Genomic DNA, 17,256 nt, shown 5'->3' on the forward strand with positions numbered 1-17,256 from the left:
TCTATAATTCCATGATCAGAGTTCCCTTTGGTTTCTGGTTGCCCCACATCGCTTCTTACAACCCTTTATCTATTCACATGCCTTCAGAATATATAGTTTTGAATTCCAGCCATATTTGTTGCTTGTTTATTTCTTGTCCTCTTCGTGTTTCTCCTGATTCCTCTTTTACTTCCCCCCGAAATTCCCGTAATCAGCCTGGTTCTCGACTGTGTGAACAAATCTGGCTTGCATCATGTGGTCTTTTTTTTTCTACATTGTTTTAATCCCAGTGTGGGATTCCAGCTGTACACAATATATAATAATGATTCAGATAAGGGATTTAAATATAATTTCTCCAGGTTTTCAGGCAACACAACGCTGGGTGGAAATGTGACCATTATAAAGGTTGCAGTAAAGCTCCATGTCAATTTGGTACTTTGGGGGAAAATAAGTGGCAGATGCAGCATAATGTGGATAAATAAGAGCTGAGACACTTTGGTGTCAAGAACAAGACAGCAGATTACTGTAGGAGTGGTGATAGATTGGGAAAGGATAAGGTGCAATGAGACCATGATGTCCTTCTGCACATTGCTGTAGATAGGCATGCAGGTAATACAGTAGCACAGCTTATTGAGCTGCTGCCTCACAGTACCAGAGATCCGGTTTCGGTCCCGATCTTGTGTATAGAGTTGCATGTTCTCTCCATAACAATGTGGGTTTCATCTGGGTGCTCCTGTTTCCTCCCACATCCCAAGACCTGCGGGTTTGTAGATTAAATGGTTGCAGTAAATTGCCCCAGTTTGTAGAGAGTGGATGCAAAAGTGGGATAACGTAGAACTGGTGTGTACAGCGATCAATGGTTGTGGGCACGGTGGGCTGAAGGGCCAGTTGCCATGCTATATCTTTCAATCAATTCAATTCAATCAGGTGAAACAAGCAGTTAAGAATGGGTCTACTGGCCTCCATAATGAAAGGATTGAAGTATAAAAGCAGGGATGTCTTGCTGCAGTCATACAGGGATAGGATTAGACCACGCCTCGAATACCCTGTGCAGTTTTGATCTTACCCGAGAAATTATGTTCCTTGCTTATGGAGGGAGTTTGCAGAGATTTAACACATTGATTCCTGAGGATGACAGGACTAACGTAGAAAGGCAAATTGACAATTAGGTTTATATTTATAGAAGTTTGGAAAAATAAGAAGGGGTCCCAAATATGCACAATTCAAACAGAACTGGACAGATTAGGTGCTGGAAGATTGTTCCTAATGGTTGGAAAGACCAGGACCAGGGTTCGTAAATTAAGGGTGAGAGGTAAACCATTGAAGACAGAGATGATACCAAAATTGGCAGAGTTGCAGTCAGTGAGGAAGGCTGGCAGTACAGATACAGTGGGATATAGATCAACTGCAGAAATGGCTGGAGAAATGGCAAATGGAATTTAACCCAAGCAAGGGTGAGGTGTTGCATTTTTGGAGGTTGAATGTAAGAGGAAAATGCACTGTTAATGACAAGACCCTTAACATCATTGATGTGCAGAGGAATTCTTGGAGTCCAAATTCACAGTTCACTGAAGGTAGCAGCATATGTAGATAGGGTGGTAAATCTAAATCTAATGTAAATATAAAATCGAATCTAATTTGATTTAATGTAATCTAACCTAAATCACAAAAATCGATCTAAATCTAAATACATCACATCAACTGGTTCCCACCTACCTTGAGTAGCTCCCTTTCACATCTCTCCCCTTTCTTGATCTCTCTGTCTTCATTAAAAGGGACAGACTCAAGTGATGCCTACTACTGTGGGGTTTAAGAGTTGCATATGTTGGATTCTACATAGACAGATCTCCGAGTGCTTTTGTATAGCTTTGAAATCAAAAGTATTGCAGGGATTTGAGAATTTGTTGGGATCATTGTTTTAGTCTGGCTGAGTTCTTCAGCCAGAATGTACAGTTTGGGAGTGGATAAGTAATGGTTTAGGACTTAGAGTCATAGTCATAGTGACACAGCGTGAAAACAGACCCTTCAGACCAACTTGCCCACACTGGCCAACATGTCCCAGCTACACTAGTCCCACCTGCCTGCGTTTGGCCCGTATCCCTCCAAACCTGTCCTATCCACGTACCTGTTTAACAGTTTCTTGAATGTTGTGACAGTCCCTGCCTCAACTACCTCCTCTGGCAGCTTGTTGCATATCTTACCACCCTTTGTGTGGTAAGATTCCTATTAAATCTTTTCCCCTTCACTTTAAACCTGTGTCCTCTTGTCCTCGATTTGCCTACTCTGGGCAAGAGACTCTGTGCATCTAGTGACTTGCTTCATTAAGTCTGTGGTGACCCACGTTTTAAAGATTCATTGTCAAACCCACCCACCACCTTTTACCTTCATCCAAATCTCACTCCCTCCAGGCAGTCCTTTCCTTTGTCAAATTCGTAACCGTGTGCCCGGTGTACTTGGACCCTCGATCTGTTCTGTTGCACAAATACACGCTCTACATCCAGCATAGCCAACTCTCCAAGAGGTTTTGGAAGAACTTTGAATGAACCTCGACTATTTCTTGATTCACAGGGTTCTTGGGAAAAAAACAGAATAAGTATATGGACAGCATTGTCAAAATGTTACTGCTTGTCCCTTTAACAACACATCCCATTCCTCCCACTCTTCCTCCTTGCCAACAAATCACCATCAACATCCCCTGTGAGAATGTTTGACAGAAACCTGTTTCTGTGGTGACTCTACAGAGGTCAATAACCTAACATGATCCTTTCAGTTCCAATTCTATGGCTTTCCCACAATAGTGGAGAGTTTATGCTCCTTTCAATTGGATCATAAAGACTCCTAAACCAACAGAAAATTCAAGATAAGTGCAGCATTTAACTTTGCTGTTCCTCTCAGTGAAAGGCTTGTCTTGTTAGCCATGTGAAGCTGTTTGTGCCTCCTTGCTCTCCCCAGGGTTCCTTCCTCTCTATTCCCAGGCAGATCCGACTCTTGTTTTACTTACTCTGGTATGGTTTCCTTCTTCAATGAAGTCTCGGCTGAACAATCTCTGGAATAACAAGCAGCGTAACTCTCTCCTGCCTGCCTTGCTGCCCCTCGCACTTGTCCTCTCCCTGCCTCTTGTGGGCACTTCACAATGAGCAGGGCCACTGACTGCTGGGTGACATGGTCAGAGTATGACACTCAGCTCTATCTCTGTCAAAGGGCAGGCTGTCCAGCAAATAGATTACTGCAGCAGATAATTGGCATCCAACTCAAACTCAAGGCTTCAGCATTTTGTTCCAAATACCTCAGGTTACCACAGGTCAAATCTCAGTACAAGTCCATGCTGGATCTGGTGCTCTCTCTCTCTCTCTCCCTTCCTTTACCTCTGTCTCAATAACATTATCTGCCTCAGTTTCTCAGTGCTTACCTGGTTTTCTCTCTTCTCACCTTCCATCCTACTCCGTTACTATCTCAAGCTGGAAAGGGTGCAGGGAAGATTTACGAGGGTGTTGCCTGGCAGGACTCAAGGTCTGAGCTACTTGGAGAGCAGGCTAGGGCTATATTCCTTGGAACGCAGAAGGTCGATGGGTAATCTTACAGATGTGTATAAAATTAACAGAGGAACAGATCGGGTAGATGCACAGAGTAGGGGAATCAAGGACCAGAGGACATTGGTTTAAGGTGAGGGGGGAAAGATTTAATAGGAACCTGAGGGGTAACTTTTTCACACAGAGGGTGGTGTGTGTAAACGTGCTGCCGGAGGAGGCAGTTGAGGCAGGTAATATCGTGACGTTTAAGAAACATTTGTACAGGTACATGGATAGGACAGGATTTGAGGGATATGGGAGGTGGGACTAAAGTAGATGGGACATGTTAGTCGATATGAGCAATTTGGGCCGAAGGGCCTGTTTCCACATTAAATGACTCCGACTCTTCTGTACCCTGCCGTCTCTCTCTTGTGCCTTCTCTCACCATTTGATCACTATCTCTCTCAATTGTCTTCTATACATTTATTTTCCTCTTTCTATCTTGTGGTCTGCCTCTTTCCCCTTTCTCTATCTCCCTGTTTCTATCTTTCTCTGCCAATCTCTTGTCTCTTTCTCAAATCTCTTGGCCTGTCTCTGATTTTGTGCTCTCTCTCTCTTTCTCTCTCTCTATCTCTATCTCTTACTGTCTCTTACTGTAATAGCAATTAATTTCCACTGCCCCATTGGTGGAGAATAGAAGAATCATCCTGAAGCTTAGTGACCCGAGAAGCCACAAAACCAAAACTATCTGACGCAGTAAGATTCAAGTAGAAACTGTTTTTTGTTCGAGGCCCTTAGGTTGACCTACCCCACCCTTCCTGCATTGAGGAAAGCACACAATCGCAGGCAGAATATACAAACTCCATACAGATGGCACCGAAGACCGTGGTCAAATCCGGGTCTTTGGAGCTGTGAGGTAACAGGAACAACAATTTGCCTTTCGTTGGTGTCACCGAATTGGCCCGAGAAATAAAATATGGCCTCAGGTGTCATTAACCACAACACAAACACCTCCAATATAGTTGGTTAAAGTAAAGATCTGTAGTTAGTATCAAAGAAGAACTAAATTCCATTGCACTTTCAGCAACTTCAGACCAAAGTGTATCCAACATGATCTTCCCAACATTCATCCCAAGACACCAGATTTTCCAAAAGAGAAAATTGCAAATTTATCAATTTATGAAAGCATATCATTTCTTACATTACCACAGTAGCTACACCACACAGATTGTAAATACTTTGGGATCATTTAGGCCTGACAGGTGCGGTATTTTCAAGATCACAATTTTTTTTAAACCTGCTGATTCAAGGAATACCAGTCCCCATCCTCCCCCCTTCCAATTACACATGAAGAGTTTGCATTGTTCTAGTCAAAACAGCTCAAAGCCTCTTAGTTAGTCCTAGACAGACATTTTACTTTCAATGGACAATAGACAATAAGTGGAGGAGGGGGCCATTCGGCCCTTCGAGCCAGCACCGCCATTCACTGCGATTATGTCTGATCATCCATAATCAGTACCCCGTTCCTGCCTTATCCCCATATCCCTTGACTCCGCTTATCTGTTAGTCTATTTAACTCTCTCTTGAAAGCATCCAGAGAATCAGCCTCCACTGCCTTCGGAGGCAGAGAATGCCACATATTCACAACTCTCTGGGTGAAAAAGTTTTTCCTCATCTCTGTTCTAAATGGCCTAAATAACAGCTTGTTACTGAGTTCCTGAAACATGGTGTCAAAGGGATTCTGAAGTGTAGAGTTTAAAGGAGATCTGAGACAGAAACATAGGGACATTGGGACAAAGTGACATCAAATACCAAGAATCGCAAACCAGAGATTGGGGCAGTAAGGCACTTGAAACAAGAAGGCTGGGTTATAATCGACCGAATATTTATGGGGAGAAGACAAGGGTTGGAGTGGTTAGGCTAGCCAAGGATTTTGACAAATGTAATAGCCAAGATCCTATTAAAATTGCTACTGTCTATTTCCTGGCCATCAACAAGCCAGGTTGAGAGGTGACCCCACTGTGGTGCTGAGACCATGCTGCATGGAGATGGAGATGACAGAGGAAGCGATGAAAGGCTTCATGGGTTAGTCTAGTCATCCAGATCAGAAATTGTTGCTGGGAAATCCCAGAAGGCAATTAGAAGATCAGAGGTAAGGAATTGTTGCAAGATCAAGGATTGATGGCGTGAAGGGAATGGAATTTGGGGTCAGAGGTAGACTGGAGGACGTGAAGGAGATAAAGGATCAGGAGGAAATCATGTTTGGAGTTGGAGAGATATTACAAGAGACTGTACATTGGAAGAGATGCAGGTTTGGAAAAATCAGAACTCATAAGTCATGGGAGCAGAAATAGGCTATTCAGCCCATCGAGTCGACTCCTGCATTCAATCATGGCTGATCTATCTTTCCCTCTCAACCCCATTCTCTTGCCTTCTCTCCATTCCAATCAAGTATCTGTCAATCTCCGCCTTCAAAATACCCAATGACTTGGTCTCCAAGCCATATGTGGCAATGAGTTCCACAGATTCACCACCCTCTAACAAAAGAAAATCATCCCCATTTCCTTTCTAAAGGTAAGTCCTTTTATTCTGAGGCTATGGCCTCTGGTTCTAGACTCTCCCACTATTGGAAACATCCTCTCCACATCCAATGTATCCAGCCCTTTCAATATTCGATAAGTTCCAATGAGGTTCCTCCTGATCCTCCAGTGAGTACAGGCCCAGTGCCGTCAAACGCTCATTATATGTTAACCCAGTCATTCCTGGGATCATGCTCGTAAACCTCCTCTGGACCCTCTCCAACGCCTGCACATTCTTCCTCAAATAAGGGGCCCAAGACTGCTCACAATGCCTCAGCATTACATCCCTATTTTTTATATTCTAGTCCTCTTGAAATAAATGCTAACATTGCATTTGCCTTCCTTACTACCGATTCAGCTTGCAAATTAACCTTTTGGGAACCCTTTTCACCTCCAATTTCTGAATCCTCATTCCATTTGGAAAATAGTCTACGCCTTTATTCCTACTACCAAAATGCATGACTGTACATTTTGGAACACTCTATTTCATCTGCCACGTCTTTGCCTACTCTCCCAACCTGTTCAAGTCCTTCTGTAGAGTCCCTGCTTTATCTACACTACCTACCCCTCCACCTATCTTCATGTCATCCGCAAATTTGGCAACAAAGCCATCAATTCCCTCATCTCAATCACTGATATACAACATTAAGAGTTGCACCAACACCTGCAGAACACCACTACTCACTGGCAGTCAACCAGAAAAAGCCCCCTTTATTCCAACTCTTTGCCTTCGGACATTCAGCCAGCCATCTATCCATGTTAGGATCTTCTCTCTAATACCATGGGCTCTCATCTTCTTTAGTAGCCTCATATATGGCACCTAATCAACGGCCTTTTGAAAATCCAGGTACTGTAACTCTGATGTATGTTGGCAAGGCACGCTTTTGGGTTTGTTTATAGACCCAAGTACTTAGAAACATAGAAAATGGGTGCAGGAGGAGGCCATTTGGCCCTTCGAGCCAGCACCGCCATTCATTGTGATCATGGCTGATCATCCACAATCAGTAACCAGTGCCTGCCTTCTGCCCATATCCCTTGATTCCACTAGCCCATTGAGCTCTATCTAACTCTCTTTTAAAGTCATCCAGTGTATTGGCCTCCACTGCCTTCTGTGGCAGAGAATTCCACAAATTCACAACTCTTTGGGTGAAAAAGTTTTTTCTCACCTCAGTTTTAAATGTCATCCCCTTTATTCTTAGACTGTGGCCCCTGGTTCTGGACTCCCCCAACATTGGCAACATTTTTCCTGCATCTAGCTTGTCCAGTCCTTTCATAATTTTACACGTCTCTATAATAGATAATAGGTGCAGGAATAGGCCATTCGGCCCTTTGAGCCAGCACCGCCATTCATTGTGATCATGGCTGATCATGCACAATCAGTAATCCGTTCCCCACTCCCCTCTCATCCTTTTAAACTCCAGTGAGTACAAGTCCAGTCTTTCCAATCTTTCCTCATATGACAGTCCCGCCATCCCGGGGATTAACCTCGTGAACCTACTCTGCACTGCCTCAATAGCAAGGATGTCCTTCCTCAAATTAGGAGAGCAAAACTGCACACAATACTCCAGGTGTGGTCTCACCAGAGCCCTATACAACTACAGAAGGACCACTTTACTCCTATACTCAAATCCTCTTGTTATGAAGGCCAGCATGCCATTAGCTTTCTTCACTGAAAGCATATCATCTACTTCTCTCTCACTGAAAGGCAGCGCTGGAAAAACCACTGCACTGTTAGATACAGCCTTTCCTGTTCCTGAGATTTGAGGTGCTGGCTTGTTAATATATATAAATAATTGAACTTCATCTGCTGAAAAGCAGATCAGTCTATTGAAACCAGAGTGAAATTGAGAATGTAACTGCTTCTAGAACTGTATCATCATATCATATCATATATCTACAGCCGGAAACAGGCCTTTTCGGCCCTCCAAGTCCGTGCCGCCCAGTGATCCCCGTACATTAACACTATCCTACACCCACTAGGGACAATTTTTACATTTACCCAGCCAATTAACCTACATACCTGTACATCTTTGGAGTGTGGGAGGAAACCGAAGATCTCGGAGAAAACCCACGCAGGTCACGGGGAGAACGTACAAACTCCTTACAGTGCAGCACCCGTAGTCAGGATCGAACCTGAGTCTCCGGCGCTGCATTCGCTGTAAAGCAGCAACTCTACCGCTGCGCTACCGTGCCGGGTTTTATAATTTTCCCATTGACTTTGGGTCATGGGAACACTGAGTGATGACTCAAATACCTGAAGTAATGCAACATGTACACTGGGACCTAGGGAAGTGATACTGAAGCAACAGCATTCAGTAAATTTTCAATTCTTTTTTACCAAACCCTAAATCTGCAGCCTCGACTAGAATCCTAAGGAAATTCTGAACAAATTGTGCAACTAATATAGAGAAAAGCCCAAATTGGTCCATGTTTACAAATTCTCAAAAAAACAGTTTAAGTAAAGAAAATGCTAACATGCTTCCTGTCAGCATTTCTTTAAGCTAGTTGTATTCTGCTGAGCTCCCCATCTTCTGTGGACTATAGGTCAATGGCTTAGACTTCATTGATTGTACAAAATCCTATTTACTCTTGGTTTAAATGGCTTAATGTGAGGCTGTACACTCTAATAAAGGCTGTTGTGTTACCCATCCCCCTTAATGTACACACACCCATAAGGGTACACAGCATTAATGTAACCAACATTCACTGACCCCCCCCCCCCCCAACCTGAAAACACTACCACTGAAGAAGTCAGTTAGACTGAAGAATGTTCAAAATTATATCTCATGAAGGTTCACACTTCATAACCCAATACCCAGACGGGTGGTGGGCTTGGTGTAGTAATGGGCGTTTAGGTCAAAAATAATGCTGGTAACCCAACCCCATTATTTTTGGGAACAGTGATTTGTATTGAGTTAGCTAATCTAACACAGCGTAAGGGTGCGACTATTGTTGACATGCGTGAGGTTGATAGGAGGCGGCAAGGTAGGGAGGCTGGAGGTGCGAGGGTGGGGGGTGGGGGGGGGGGGAGAACAACAAAATAGCAACAAAATAGTCCAGAGTTGTGGATACAATTATTAAACAATATCTCTTGCCTTAAAATTGGAGTTGAGTCTTCTATTTCAATTCGGGCTAGGTTTGAGTCTGAGAATGCGGTTGGGATTAATGTTGAGGTTTTGGTTGTTGAGGTGTCATTGGGTTGAGTAGGGTTGGGATGAGTTTAGGATTGGGAAGTGAGTTTTCATTGCTCTAATTAGTGTTGGGATTGTGATTGGATTTGATGTTTGTTGAGACACGAGTTGAAATTGAGATCATTGTCGAAGTAGAGATTGGGTTTGAGGTTAGGATATCAGAAATGGATGGTAGGGCAATTGTTCCTCTTGAATTTGTTATTATCATTACCCGACGTAATTAATCCCACTTGTAATTGCAACTTTAAATTGGCCCATATCTTTATTGACTTAATCTAACTCTATTTGCTTTTATACACCACGGCATTGGTTATGCAGAAGAGATCAGGCTACATCCATTTAAAAAAAAAAGAGGATTCATGCTATTGAATGAACAGTTGTGCTCAATAATTAGGGACAGGGTTGGCCAAATAGGGTAAATTATGTTCAGACCAAGGCCTCAGGAGTGTGTGTGTGGTGTCTGATTTAGGTTATTATTCAGAATCACTAAAAGGGCACTGGATTTCTGTGTTTATTATTGGCACTGGTTTCAGTGCCTGGCCTATTTATATTTGAGGTTTGGAGTTGGCATTGAGACTAGGATATGGCATGTTATTGAGGTTTGAACATTTTGGGTTGTTGTGGTAGTGTTTATATTTTCAATTGACATTGAAATCTGAGCTGACGTTAGGTTTTTGATCAAGGTAATGGTGAATGTAGGGTTGGTGCTGGATGTGGGGTTGGGTCGTTCAATTGGGGTTAGTGTTGCTTGTATCATTTGATTGGGGATGGGATTTCAGCAGAACTGTGATTGGGTTGGAGATTTTGATTGAGATTGTGATTGTTGTTGTGTTTAAAGTTAGGGTTTATGCTATGGTCGAGCTTGGAATTGCAGTTATGTATTGTAATTATGGCTGAGATTAAGTTAGTGATGAGGTTGGGCCTGAAGTGATTGGGGTTGAATTGGAGTTGAAGTTAAAATGTGACAAAGCTTGAGGTAGAACTTAGAATAGAAGCTGGGGTTTAAGGATGAGATGAGCTGCTGACTTTAACACTGGGATGGAACTAAACAATCTTCAAGTCACAGCAATGTATAAATGGCGCAGTAGTGGTCATTTGGAAAGAATGGAGAATACGATGGCCCTGATTTTAATGGTTTCCCTTACCTGCTTCATCCACAGAATTATTCCAGTAATTGCTTTGCCTCATCAGACTGATACCCTCCTGTGCCTAATGCAACTGAAGAGGTTTATACAGCCTCTATCTGCCATTATTTGGTTTTAACCCTCGTTGTTGATTGTGCTGGTCCATTGGAGCTGCTCTGCACAATTCACCACTGCTCCAGATATCCATATCATCACAGATTAATTAGCAGATGACAGTCCTCTGTTACTTTAATTTAGTTTAGCTTAGCGATATAACGCAGAAACAGGCCCTTTTGCCCACCGAGTACGCACCCACCTGCGATCCCCTCACATTGACACCATCCTACATTAGGGACAAATTTTATATTTATACCTAGCCAATTAATCTACGAACCTGTAGTCTTTGGGGTGTGGGAAGAACCCAAAGTTCTCGGAGAAAACCCACAGAGGTCACCAGAACGTACAAACTCCGAGGCAAGCGCCTGTAGCCAGGATCGAACGCGAGTCTGTGGCGCTAAAAGCGCTGTAAGACAACAACTCTACCGCTTCGCCACCGTGCTGCCCACTTTTAAATGCTGCCCAGTTTCAGGCTTGCATTCTATCTTCTGCCAAACACTGTCTCATTGTGATCACTCTCCTCAATGGAAGAGCTTCACTCGACAGAGTACAAAAGTGATCTCCCTTTATTTTACCTGCATCCGCTGATTAGAGGTTTTGTCCAGGTTCTCCACATATTCTGCACCTGACCTGGGAGAGCTAGCAAGGGGGCAGATTAGTATTGCAATTCCATTTTCAGGTCTGAGCATTGCAACTCAGCAGGAATATTAAGCTTAAAGAACCACATGATGCTGAAATCTTGAACAAGAAAAAAACAGACTGCAAGAGGGTTGTGACCCGAAGCATTGTCCATCCATTTCCCTCCAGAGATGCTGCCTGAACATATGTGTTCCTCCAGCAGTTTCATTGTTTGCACAAAGCTCCAGCATCTGTAATCTCTTGCGTCTCAGCAGGGATTTGTTGAATTTCAAAGCAGTCATTTTGGGGTAATAGGATGCACAAATACAAGTGAAGATCGGAAACAATTCTCGAGAAACCACACGAGGCTGAGGGAGATAGAAAGGAAGGAGTGATCAGCTGAATTTTGAAACTACAAGTATTTTTATTTGGATGAGACAGAGTAGGTAGTTGGAGAGAGAAGGAGATAGAGGGCACGGTGGCGCAGCGGTAGAGTTGCTGCCTTACAGCGAATGCAGCGCCGGAGACTCAGGTTCGATCCTGACTACGGGCGCCGTCTGTACGGAGTTTGTACGTTCTCCCCATGACCTGCGTGGGTTTTCTCCGAGATCTTTGGTTTCCTCCCACACTCCAAAGACGTACAGGTTTGTAGGTTAATTGGCTGGGCAAATGTAAAAATTGTCCCTAGTGGGTGTAGGATAGTGTTAATGTGCGGGAATCGCTGGGCGGCGCGGACCCGGTGGGCCGAAGGGCCTGTTTCTGCGCTGTATCTCTAAATCTAAATCTAAACAATCTAGAGTGAGGACAGATGAGGAGCGCTGCGTCAGGGAGGGGACTACAAGACATGTCAAAACTGGTTTCACTCTGGGATTCCAGCCCAAACCAGATCCAAATCTGAACTGATCCAAGCCAGTGCTGACTTACAACCTCCAAGGCCATGAGGTTTATCTCAGTCCAGCTCGGCTTTAGACAAGTTGGGCTTGTTTCCCTTGGAGGAGCGGAGGCTGAAGGGTGACCTGATAGAGGTAAACTGAATTATCAGGGGCATAAATAGGGTGGATAGGAAGAAGCTTTTCTCCCACTGCCTAAGATGTAGTGGAGGCAGATACTCTCGCAACGCTTAAGGAGCATCTGCTTGAATTGTCAAGACATTGTACAGTACAGTCATGTCCATACGTTCTAGGAAAAGAATTAGGCATTCAGCCCAACAAGGCTACTCCTCCATTCAATCATGCCTGATCTATCTTTCCCTCTCACCCCCATTCTCTTGCCTTCACCCCGTAACTCCTGACACCCTTACTAATCAAGAATCTGTAAATCTCCGCCTTACAAATATCCATTGATGGCCTCCACAACTGTCAGTGGCAATGAATTCCACAGATTCACCACCCTCTTACTAAGGAAATTCCTTCTCATCTTCTTTCTACAGCTACGTCCTTTTATTCTGAGGCCGTGGCCTCTGGTCCGAGACTCTCGACCTCGTGGAAACACCCTCTCCACGTTCACTCTATCCAGGTCTTTCACTATGAAAGTGGGTCAAGTGGGATGATTAATAGGTCCTTATGGTCAGTATGGACATGGCGGGACAAAGGGACCTGTTTCTGTGCTTGATCTGTGCTATGATAAGCTGCAGTGAACATGAAGTGCTGAATAATTTAAATCAGGGGATAATCATGAATGCACAGAATAATTAATTAGATGGGAATTGGTTGGGGGGGTGATAGCTGACAACTGTAATCCCTGGGCCATGTGAGAACTTGATGTGTTCAAGCATGGAGCAAATCCCCCCATTCTTGGAATTCTATCTCATACTTTGAGTTTGAAGAACTCCACTGAGGGTATGCAACAGGCTGACATTTCCCCCAAACCCATATTCATGGGGGAGGTTGCTCTACAATTATATAAGCCTCAGAGATTAGCGAGTGCCCAAATAACACAGCAGGAATGGTATGCAGTCCTGCACTTGCCCATAGGATGGCATTCCCAAAACCAATTTTCAATGTTTAATACCAGTGAGGATAACAATTCTATAGTGAAATAGGTTTAGAATACACCCATGAAATTCAAGAGCCCTTCCCCTTTCAACGTGCCTATATTGCAACAAAATGAAGCCAGTTATCCAGTGGGTTTCTGCATGTTCTTGCCAAAGGGACTCAGGTTCTGAATGCCAGCCCAAATACTTCTTCACCACCTTGCGTGATCATGGACCAGGGATTCCCATGCATTGGTGGGGATATTGTAAACACTTCCTCAGAGAAATTCCCAGCAGCCACATTGCAGTCTCATAACACTTTCTAGTTATGATTTGGTTCCCTTCCGAGAGACTGAAATGTGACTGATCCAATGGAGTATGCTATCATGGTCTGTTGCACGTCATCTCAACAAGGAGCAGCAGATAAAGTTCTTAAGAAGAATCTGCTCGCAATGCCAAAGATCAAAGTTCATTATCACAATGAGAAAGGCATGAATTTTAATAATGGCACGAATGTGCTGCAGGTAGTACTGATGTCTCACCACTCCAACGATCCAGGCTCAGTCCTGGCCTCGGATGCTGTCTGCATGGAGATTGCATGTTCTTCTGATAACTACATGTTTTTCCCTCAGTGCTGTGGTTTCCTTTCATTCCTAAAGGTGTGTTGGTTGGTAGGTTTATTGACCACTGTAAATTACCTTTAGCCTGTATGTGGGCGGGAGGAGAATCGGGGGCATGTGAGAGAAAGTAAGTGCGGGAATAGGATTGATGGATTGCCCTTAGAGCCAGGGACTTAATGGGCTGAATAGACTACTATGTCCTGAGGAAAATGTGAGAAATAGGAGCAGAATGCAAAGGGGAATTTGTTTGAAGTATGTGAATCTACCGTCATCATCAAGAGTAGCTTTAGCCAACATGAAAAATTCTGGGCTTAGGAATGAGAAAGGAACATCATCATCCCTATAAAAAAGAAACCAGCCATAATATCCAATCGGACAAACCTAAGTTGAACCCCTGCTGGAATAGAGAGAATTTTAGAGACCCTGAAATGTCCGTGTTAGATTGCCAAATTTTCAAAAAAACAAGACCAATAAACAGATTCCAGAGAAATATAAAGGCCATCACTCAGAAAAAACAGGCAGAAACTGGACTGGGAGGGAGAAATCCCAATGAGGACAATGACACACCTGAAGACCTCCAGACATAAGTTAGTTTGAAATGTATCTGGTTGGAAGATTCAGATCATGAACGTCAAGAGAAAGTGTTACTCAAGGCCGTGAACTTAAGACACAAAGCCTTGATCTTAAGTTAGTCATTGCCTAACAAGTGAGGGTTATGGTTGCAGGCACTGGAAGACTAAATGCTCGGGGCTAATGAAAATCAAGGTGGTTCCGTCACCTGCATCAATTTTAGTGCAAAGAGATACCTGTCCAAGGAAGGCACCAATATTCAGGTTCAGTAATTATGTAAGAATAATCTGAGAAAATGGGTTAGTCATCCTAAGTGGTTCCATCATAGCCAGATGATCCCAGTCCGTATTTGTTAAAGGCAATTTGTATTTAACTCTCTTGTTCCTTTCAATAGAAAATGTCCACGAAAGAGTTATCAATCAATGATTTGAAACTGAACCACAGTAAAAATCAAACCGGTGCTGGGTTTTAAAATGCTTCTTCATGTATAAGAGAGAGAGAAAAACAGAGTTTTAGGGGGAAACGTTCGGAGCTTGGGAGCTTAATGCTGAAAGTAAAGCTATCAACAGAGGATTCACTAAAATCAGGAATGCTTAAGTACTCAGCAATAGAGGAGCGTAGAGCTCAGAGGAGCATAGGATGCACAGGAGATAGACAAGGAAGGGAAATATCACCTATGCAAAGGTAAGCAAAATAACTATTTAAAAATCGCATAGAAATTCAATTTTAGTTGCTTACACTAACAATATGGGGAGAAAGCAGGAGAATGGGGTTGAGAGAGAGAGACAGATCAACCATGATTGAATGGCAGAGTAGACATGATGGGAGGAATGACCGAATTCTGCTCCTATCGCTTATGAACATGAACTATCGTAATACCTGAGCGTTATTGTGCTTTGTAAGATTGTTTCCATTAAAGTCAATGACAAGAAATTTGCTATTTTATATTTGTATTCAACACAAGCTGCTGAGGGTGAATTTCTAAAGTGATCATGTGATACTGCTTGTTCAAGGTCAATGGAGCGTGGTAAATGGCATGTGGTGCAAGTTGAAATATGGCAACAGTTTTGGATGAACACATTGTGTAGGGTGTAAAATGGAAGATGCTGGAGTCAACTTCAAGGCTTTCAACATTAGATCAGCTAAGCAAGTGTTGGAATTAGACAGTTATACAGGTGACATTAATAGGCAGTCTAGCGATGAAAACTCAACTTGCAGACAAACACTGTATCAAGCCTGTGAATATTCTGGTTCAGTCCTAAATAATTGTCAGGATGCTTGATTGCTAACAACAGAGTTAAAAGGAGCCAAACAAATAGGGCTTGAATTCTTCCCAATATTTGGCGGAACATTCCGTTTATTTTATACCATATGTCAAACAAGTTACATTAAAAAAAACAAGGACAATGAAAGGGTCAAATGTAGTGGTGGCCATTGTAACACTGGTTGCCATCAATCCACATGTTGAAACCATATAATTCAAACTCCAGAGCTGCGGCAGTGGGATTTGAACTCTTATCTCTGGCAAGTTAAACAGTGCTTCACCATCACCATGGCCTCTTTCATCCTCTCTCTCTCCCACATTGTGAGAGTGCGAGGAAAACATTTAGAAAATTTCTATATTGCCAGGAAAATTAAGCCCTAATAAATGAAAAAAAAAGCTTTGTTAAAGTTAAATGTTTTCTTTTACTAATCAGATTGTTCTACAAATTTGGGTTCTACAACACCTCTAACGACCTCAATCTCCAAAAATGTTTTTACAGCTAAAACACTATTTTTGAGGTGTTGTATTTTTGGGAATACAACAGCTAACTTATCTCTCCTCGTGACAGAGGTGTCAACAGTAAACTCGGCATGCATGAGTATCGCCCTGTGATGGTGGTATCAAGCCATTTCTTTCAACCTCTTTTATTGATTTTGATACAACTCCCATTCGGAGGGTCAACCACATTGGAGAGGGTCTAGGAGTCACAGAAAGGTCAGAGATGAGAGGGGATTGTCTGGTTTCCATGCTCAATTCGAGTAATACTGATTCCATTGCAGATATATATTTTTTAAACTGATTACAAATTCTAAAGCAGTCAAGATTGGAATTGCCATTTTCAGGATGGCTATAGTAATATAACCACAGCATCACCCTACGTGTATCCATACATTGATGACAGATCCCAGAGTCAGCTAGGTGTCAACCATGGAGATCATTTCCTTTGGGAACTTAGTGAGGGAGAGGAAGAGGTTTTAAGCCCATGAGGTTGCCCCTTGCTAATTCCAATAGTGCCATGCACCTGAAAGTGCAGAGGGCGCCATGCATGGTTTAACACCGTCAGCTTTTGACCCCTGTCACACACGACCCAAACCCCAAGACATTTTATGTGACCAACTAAATCTCTATTAATATTGGTCCCGTTTGCTCGCAGTCACTTAAATGAGCGCGGACTCTACCTCAGTTTATGGTAAGGTCACTCTCTCTCTCTCTCACAGGGAGTAGTTGAGGTGATGGAGGGAAGGGGCGGTGCAGCATTGGTCTCTTGACTTGCTAGAGTCAAAGAAGCTTCGTCTTCACCCTGGAGCTCGGTGTAGAGTTAGGTGCTACCTGTCCGCGTAGAGAACTGACCTGTCGCCCAGCATTCGCGCCTCTCGAGCTGTCGGATGTCTCGGCAGGGAGCGTCAACTCGCCGTCACCCGAGCCGGGCAAGTTGACCAGTTGAGCCGCTGAGTTGGGCCCAAGTTTTCAAGTGCTCGCCCTGCGGACGGTGCGGTGCTGTACTGTAACGCGGCTCTCAGCCAGTGTCTGTCACACGCCTCAGATCTCCCTGCCCGGGCAAAGCTCCACCCCTCCGCCTTTCATCCCCCTACTACCGTCTCTCTCTCTCTCTCACACACACACATTGGGATACGAATCCCAGCCAAGGATCAACAGGCCACTCTGCCTCCACCGTCAACGCAGAAGTCAGCAACAACAAGGCAGGAAGATCTA

At 43.5% G+C, this 17,256-nt stretch overlaps 1 protein-coding gene across 6 annotated transcripts in view; it reads right to left on the minus strand.

The window, feature by feature from the left end:
* LOC144602214 (oxysterols receptor LXR-alpha-like) overlaps nucleotides 1–17,045 on the minus strand; it is a 442,571-nt gene extending 425,526 nt beyond the window's left edge. For 3 of the 6 annotated variants that reach the window (XR_013548424.1, XM_078415030.1, XM_078415025.1), the window contains exons 1-2: nucleotides 2,981–3,091; nucleotides 2,362–2,551 (exon numbers count right to left, since the gene is read on the minus strand). The gene's annotated coding sequence lies outside the window, so the exon portion shown is untranslated. Of the gene's footprint in view, nucleotides 1–2,361; nucleotides 2,552–2,980; nucleotides 3,092–16,893 lie in introns of those variants that run through there. The other 3 variants (XM_078415027.1, XM_078415028.1, XM_078415029.1) reach the window with 3 other exon arrangements.
* Nucleotides 17,046–17,256: the final 211 nt, after the last annotated feature.

The sequence above is a fragment of the Rhinoraja longicauda genome, chromosome 18 (assembly GCF_053455715.1).
Source record: "Rhinoraja longicauda isolate Sanriku21f chromosome 18, sRhiLon1.1, whole genome shotgun sequence".
Lineage (NCBI taxonomy): Eukaryota > Metazoa > Chordata > Chondrichthyes > Rajiformes > Arhynchobatidae > Rhinoraja > Rhinoraja longicauda.